This window comes from Typopeltis vanoorti, chromosome 2 (genome assembly GCF_054136105.1).
Source record: "Typopeltis vanoorti isolate ZY-2024b chromosome 2, IOZ_Tvanoo_1.0, whole genome shotgun sequence".
Classification (NCBI taxonomy): domain Eukaryota; kingdom Metazoa; phylum Arthropoda; class Arachnida; order Uropygi; family Thelyphonidae; genus Typopeltis; species Typopeltis vanoorti.
In genome coordinates this window covers 181,000,729-181,008,738 of record NC_143550.1, presented here as the reverse complement: position 1 = coordinate 181,008,738, position 8,010 = coordinate 181,000,729, and the positions used below count along the sequence as shown (strand labels likewise).

Here is an 8,010-nt window from a genome sequence, read left to right as displayed (position 1 = left end):
AGGATGAACTTGGATGTGGTGACAGCCCAAGACAGGAGGATGTGGAGGAGACTCATCATCAACAGTGACTCCACTTAACTGGGAGAAGCTGCCTAAGAAGAAGAAGAAGACATGATTCTACAGAACCTTAGTAAATATGAGAATACACGATTCCCTCTGATAATCCTCTTGCTGTGGTAGTACTTTTTGAGTACTCTAAAACAGCCAACCGCCATAAATGGATGGAACACGTTGAAAGATCCAAAAGAGAAAGATTATCAAAACAAATTTAAATTACAAGCCATTAGGAAAAAGAAAACCAGGACGTCCTCTAAAGATATTCAACGATGACTTCTGAAGCCGGAAGAGGCCACTGTGGTCTTAAATCCTTGAAAAGTATGGTGATGATGAAAACAGCCAACCAACAATTCTGATGGATCCAAGTAGTTGCAATAGATTGTAATCGCATTTAATTAAGACTTGTTTAGGCTTTAATACATAGAAGTATTTTTGCTACTAATTTTAATAAGGTACAGCGACTGAAGACGTCTGCTTCAACCCAAAAGTTTTAATTCTTTTCTGATAGGAAGTTTTTTGACTATTTTTCTCACTATGGGTCACTAGTATCATATCACCGTATGGAAACGGAGGCACGTTTTTAGTTATATTTTGCTGCAGAGAGGAAAATTTTCCAAGGTAAATTTGCGATTTAGTTTCTGCTTGTTGCTTGCTTTTGAGAGGTAGAGAGAGAGAAGCAACTTCCGTATATCTGCCGATTACATTAATCTTTGTAGATGTGGTTGATTTCAGTAGTGGTGCTTTCGCCGCCAAACCTGAGGCGACTGTCGGATATCAGTAACTATTTAGGAAAACAAAAGCACGTGCAGGAAAGTTTTTTAAAATTTTATTTATTTTTTATTTTTTTATACAAAGTATAATATAATATACTTGACAGCAACAAAGTAGTCATGAAGTATCTTCACGACCTATCTACTTTCATATAGAGGGGGTTGACTTCAAATCGGCTAACATCGGCATGCTAATGGTATAATAACATATATCGTTAGTCTATGGAAAGGAGAGAGAGATATACATCACGAGTTTTACTCCAGGTTCCACAAAGTCATTCATAATACACCTTAAAAAAGCATTTGCTATCTATACTATCAGACGTTATCAATACTAGTAATCCCAACATTAGCAATTTTAGAAGCGCTTAAAAATCAAGGAATTGAAAGAAAAAAACAAACAAATGGATATTACTAAAATATAAAGAGCCCAAAGGCGATGCGAAATTATATAAGCAAAATGGATATTAGATCCCACATTATTTCCAAGTCGAATGTAGAAGCTATGAAAGTTTCGTAAGGTAAGTTGATCAGCACACAAAGTAAACATCTCAATCTGCCTTAAAAGAAAAATAATATACTTCTGATCATAATATAGGCAAATGAAACCTGGACTTTGACTGAAAAATTGACCATACTAAGGCAACTGATGAATGTTGGGCAGTGTATTCCTGTAAGCTCTTTGGTCAATTTACCTTATGAAACTCATAGTTTCTACAACTGCTTTGAAATAATGCTGGATCTAATATCCACTTTGCTTATATTAAATGAATATACTTAGCCATATATATAAATAAAAATTCAATTGCAGGTTATAAAATTAGGAACAAATATGAAATTTCCTGCTAAAACAGGGAGTTAGAGAGGGAGATGCCATTTCACTCAAATTATTTACAGTAGCCATAGAAGAAAATTTTAAAAACCTGGACTGGAAAAAAAAAAATAGAGGAATTATGGTAAATGGGAAGGAACTAAATCATCCATGATTCATTGAATAACATTGTTCTTTTAGGAAACTACAGAAGAACTTCAACAAATGATAACTGAATTGAATGCAGAAAGTAAAAAGAAAGGATTAAATATAAACAAAGACAAAAAAAAATAATGTATAATAAATACATTACCAAAAAGCCAGTATAAACGGAACACCAACAAATTGATATAGTAATCTCCTATTCTTACCTAGGACAAAATATCACAGTAGAGTGTGACTGTGAATAAGAAATTATACATAGAATTCAAGTTGGTTGGATAGACTTTGGAAAACACTGAGGCACTCAAAGAAAACATCCCAATCTGCCTTAAAAGATAAAGATTTGACAGTTATATACTTCTGATCATGACATGTGCAAGTGAAACCTGGACTTTGACTGAAAAATTAACCAAGTTGAGGAAAATGGAAAGATCATTACTTGGTTATTATAAACGCATATTCACAACAATCTACAACAAACAATGTTAATCTTATATGATTAACATTCTTTGTTGTAGCTTCACCTTGTGATCATGCTGATGCACTGATGATGACTGGTTAGTTTCTGGTTGAAATGTTTGCAGCAATAAAATTACTATATTCTTGTGAAAATGTGTGTGAGTTTAAAGAGTGGTATGATAAACTTTGTGTTTCTCGGGGGGGGACCTCCCCTCGATGAGTCTTGACAGACTTATGTCTTAGGAAGGACCTCCCTCAATGAGTCTTTTGACTCCTTGGAGGCCTGAATAATAATAATAATAATAATAATAATTTTCCATTAAAAGTTCATCATTACTCAGTGTTACCATTCTAGATAGAAAGTGCAATACTTGGATCAGAGCTCAGACTAGGATGAGAGACATTATAATTTGCATTAAAAGATTCAAATGGCAGTGGGTAGGTCATATTTCAAGATGTAATACTCAAATCTGGACAAAGTTGATATCTGAATGTTATCCCATTTGTTATAGGAAGACCAAAGAGACAGTGGGAGGATGAGATTAAAGAGATGACTGGAATTCAGTGGCATAGAAAAGCTCAGATAAAAATGAATAGAGAACTTTGAGGGAGGTTTTTGTCCAACAGTGGACAAAAAAATGGCTGATGGTGATGACTATCAGACAATGCATTCTATCAAGTCATCCCAAAAGTAATGTCGATTTTAGCATTAAGTTTTGAAAGGATATAAAAGATAAATCACTTGCTAATTTAATCAAGTATATATATATTCTCCATTTGAATCAATAATGCCCTTCCAATGTTGCAAGAACTTCATATTGCCATTTCTATAGAATTCAAGAGGTTTGGAGGCAAAGAAGATGCATAGGCTCAATTTCAGTGCCTGTAATGTATCGTATTGTTTTTCATTAATTAAATGTTTCAAACTTCGAAATAAGTGGTAATCTGAAAGCGCAAGATCAGGAAAATATGGAGGATATGGAAGCTTTTCCCAGCCGTGTTCCTCAATCTTGGTACAGGTGATTCTTACATTATGAGTGCATACGCGGTGAAAAACAACACCCTTTCTATTGACCAGAGACCTCCTCTTTTCTTTCAGATTTTCATTCAATCGATTGTGTTGTTCACAGTATGCGTAAGCTGTGAATGCTTGGTTTTGTAGTAAGAGTTCAAAGTGTATAATACCAGCTATATTATTATTATTATTATTATTATTATTATTATTATTATTATTATTATTATTATTATTATTCCTGATACCTCCAAGGAGTCCGAAGACTCATCGTGGGAGGACATCTACAATTCTCTCTACACCTAACCTCTACTACGAATCATCTCCATCAACGCCATCTACCGCCCACTTCCAACACCACCACAACTAGTAATTTTTGTCTGTAAATTGCGTGTGTTCTGATGGGCCGATTTGTATGTATGCGGGATGAAAAACCCGAGTTTCCGGGAGAAAAAACCCTGCTACCTCCATATGAGATCGGCTAACTCACCTTCGATTGAAATCGACCAGATAAAGATTCCTCCCGTCGCGACGAGAATCGAACTTAGGCCTATTCCAATCGAAGGGCGCAATGTACCGTTGTTCTTCCAATTGCGCTACGGAGGCGCTTATCCCATCAAACATTTACCAAAATCTTCTGAGGGCAAAGGTCTTGTTTTGGCTTAGGTTTAGCTTGTTTCCCTGAATGAGCCCATTGCCTTCAGCACTTAATATTCTTGTGAAGTATCCATTTTTCATCACTGGTGACTACACGATTCAAAAACGGAGATCAAGCTCTTGAGAATGAAGAGCAGTGCAGATGTTGACATGCACTCTTCGATTATTGTTCATCAGTTCTTGAGGAACCCACTTGCCAAGCTTAGACACTATTCCATCTTCTTGCAAATGGCGATGTATTGACGATGAATTAAGATATTCTGCTAAATCTTTAACAGTTGCATTGGTATTTCTTGCAGTACCAGCTTCCATCATATTATTATCAAGAGTGACTGGGCACCCAGAGTGAGGGAAGTCTTTCAAGCTAAAATCCCCTTGTCGAAATTTTTGGAACCATCATTGCCACTTTCGCACATCCAAAAACATTATCGCCATACACTTCTTGCACATTTTTTACAGTGTTAGCAGCATTATTACCTTTTTTTGAACTCATAAAGCATGATGTGCCTCATGTGCTCTTCAGTGACCTCCATAATAATAAAGGGTTATTTAAGCAATAACATATGTATGATGTTCTTGCAAGGTTGAGGTGGCCGGCCTCATTCCTTAGAATGAGGCCGGCTACCTCAACTTAGTTTTACTCATAAAGCTTTAAAAATTCAGTTTAGACAAGATGCGACACATTTGGGATGACCATATATATATATATATATATATATATAGCTACCATTCTTCATTGGGAAAAAAAAAAAAACTTTCTCTCATTTTCAGAGGACACCTGAAAATTCCAAGTCCCTTATCTTTTAATGGAATATTTCCCCATTGTCTATTTTGTAAGCCCATCTTGACATTTGTGTTTCAACCATATCCTTGTTAATAGTCTCCATAGCACAATTGGAAGAACAGCAGAACATTGCACCCTTCCCTTTGATTGGAATAGACCTGGGTTAGATTCTCGTATAGCGAGGAATCCTTACATGGATTTTTTCATTTGAAGGTGAGTTAACCTATCATGTATGGAGATAGCAGGGTTTTTCATCTCGTGTATAGAGAAATCTTTCAGAGCGCATGCAATTTACAGGCAAAAAATACTGATGTTGGTGATGATAGGCAGTGGATGGCATTGATGGTTGTAGTGTCATAGTAGGAGAGTTAAGTAGTAGTGGAGAGGGTAAAATGTATTTAGCAAAGTAGAGTGCCCTCCTGGGATGAGTCCTTGGACTCCCTGGAGGCATCACATAATAATAATAATAATAATAATAATAATAATAATAATCTTTCTCCTACTCTTCTCTACCAAATTAATTAGATTACATTTCCTCAGTCTCTTTTAATAGCTAACATTCTGAACTCCTAATATATTATCTTTGTTATCCAACTTTGTATTCTTTCTAAAGTTTTTTCATCCTTTGAAATCCAGGTGATTACATCAGTGTGCAGTAGTTTATATGTGATCTGATTGAAGCTCTGTGCAACTCTGCTTGTCACTGTCCTTGTCAGTGGGGTAATCTGCTAGGGTTTATTCACTGCCTTTCAGACTGCTGTTGACTATCTTACAAGCTTTGTTTGGTCTGTACAAACATCCATCCTTCCCCTCCACTTTCTCCATTCTCTTTAAAGCAGCATTTTCTCAACATTCTTTTACACTCCAACTTTATCCAACAAACCTATGTTTCCTCTTTCTGTTTCATTCTAGCTGCTTCTCTTCTCTGAAACCACCTTCCTCATGAAGTTTCCATACATAACTACAACCTCTAACTAACATTATATTAAAATTAGGAGGTTCCTTCTCATGTAACTTACAAGTTACATGATGGGAAAAGTCGCAGAACCTACAGCAAACTGGTACAGTTTGCTGCAGGTTCTCTGGCCTCTTGTATGTGAGATTTATATATATATATAAAATATATCCTGTTATTGTTCAACAATGTTGATGTGAGTGGGTTATAGGGAGGTCTGTATTGAACTCTTTACATTATTCCCTTATTTTTGATGCTGTTCCAAGAGTTGTGTATATTAGAATTGCAAATCAAGTTTACCATCTGATTAACTAAACACATTAGTTGTGACTTAAATATCAATGTGTCATGCAACAATTCAGATGCTTTTGCAAACAGAAATATAATACCATCCAGCTGGTTCATTTTTCTATAATCCTACCTTCCTCCTCCTAGTCTTCTCATAAAGCAATATTTTTCTTTCCTTCCTTGTATACTTATCACTTAGTTTAAACCTGGTACTTGACATGAAACTGCTCTCCCCTTTCCTTTTTTATACTTTTACCATGACTTTTTCTTGACCTAGCAGCATTTACCTTTATATTTGCATTATATTGTAATCAACCACTTGAGGTGTCTCAGCTTTTGGCATTCACTTTGATCGGATGAGAAATTCTTCCTTTCCCAGTCATATCATGGTAAATAAATAATATCCTGATTTATTATTTTTTTTTGTTTAATGTAACAATAAATGTTTATCCCTGAAAAGCACTAAAGTGGGAATTAAATGTATTACATGCCTTGGCATTGGGGGGGGGGGGTGCTTAAGGGTCAAAGCTGTATAACTGAGAGGAGACCTCCACATAGCCTTTAAAGAAATGCAGAGAACCGACCAGGGCTTCTGACCTGATGTCCAATTCTCAACTTCTTGTGGTGCACCCTGTTGGGTATCTACCTGGATACTGAACGAATGAGGATGAGCTGCCAATTTGGGATAGCCGACCAAATTGTATTCTTATTGGTTAAACCAAAATAAAAAATGACGGTGCAACATGACAAAATTTCATGCTGACTGGGGCGTCGCCCGGTTAAACAAGGCCCCCATTATTTTCGCCAGGGAACCAGAGCGAACAGCGAAAAGTCTGCTACTGGAACAAATCTGAAAGCACACCCCAACTCAACATCACCAGAGTTAAAGATCGGTACTATCAACATAAGAAGCCTGAATGGCAAAGAAATGGAGCTAGCTTAGGAATTAGATAAGTACCAGATCAACATAATAGAGGTGACTGAAACAAAAAAGACAAAAACTGGTGAGATCTTTCTGAGCAATAAATACAAAATGTTATATTCAGGAAATGACAATCAAGGAAAAAAAGGATTGGCCATAGTATTCAACACAAAATACAAGGCTAATCTTCTTGAATGGCAGGCAGTCTCAAGTTGAGTAATGTGGGCAAATATGAGAATGAGGAACTGGACAATGAGACTTATTTGTACCTATGGCCACACAGAAGGTTCTACTAAGGTAGAAGTGGAAGAATTTTTTGAGGCTTTAGAAAAAGCAGCTGACACAATGAAAAAGGAAGTCCTTGTTTGGGATCTAAATAGCAGAGTAGGAAATGATTGTGAGACATACAAAAATATTTTGAGAAAATTTGGAGAAAAGAACAAAGATAATAATAATGGCAAATATCTGTTGGATTTCTGCTCAGGACACATGGATTGGTTATTACTAACACCATGTTCCAACATAAAAATGTGCACAAATTCACATGGAGAGAAGAGGCAAGGAATAAGAAAAGTCTCATTGACTATGTTATTGTTGATAGTGATGTTTTCTCCCTGGTGCAGGACACCAGAGTGTACAGAGGATTTGAAATTGGAAGTGATCACTATTTAGTCTTGAGCAGACTAAAATTGAATTTCATATCGAAAAGAATAATATATAAGAAAGTTTTAAAGCAAATGAAAGTTGAGCAGCTCTCAGATGTGAACTGTAGACTAAAATACACAAAGATTATTGAAGAAAAAATGAAAGAGTTGGAGAACAGGAACCAAACCTTGGAGACTCAGTGACAAGCCTTGAAGAAAACCCTGATTGATTCAGCCAGAGAGGCATGTGGTGAGGTTGTCTGCAAGGATAGAAAAATCAGAACTCCATGGTGAACACAGGAAGTTAAAGAGGCAGTGAAGAAAAAGAAGAAAGCATATCAAAAGTTCCTGGCAAATAAGTCAGCTTTTGCTCTTAGAGAATACAGAGAAAAATATAAGAAAGCGAAACACTGTGTAAAACTAGCTAAACAAAAGTCATGGGAGGACTTTGGCAAGAACATAGAAAATCAATATCAAGAAGGTGGTAAG

The 8,010-nt window shown here is 36.1% G+C and overlaps 1 protein-coding gene across 1 annotated transcript in view; it reads left to right on the top strand.

The window, feature by feature from the left end:
• Nucleotides 1-594: 594 nt before the first annotated feature.
• mEFTs (elongation factor Ts, mitochondrial) overlaps nucleotides 595-8,010 on the top strand; it is a 152,355-nt gene continuing 144,939 nt past the window's right edge. The window contains exon 1 of the mRNA XM_090409803.1: nucleotides 595-675. The gene's annotated coding sequence lies outside the window, so the exon portion shown is untranslated. The remainder of the gene's footprint in view (nucleotides 676-8,010) is intronic.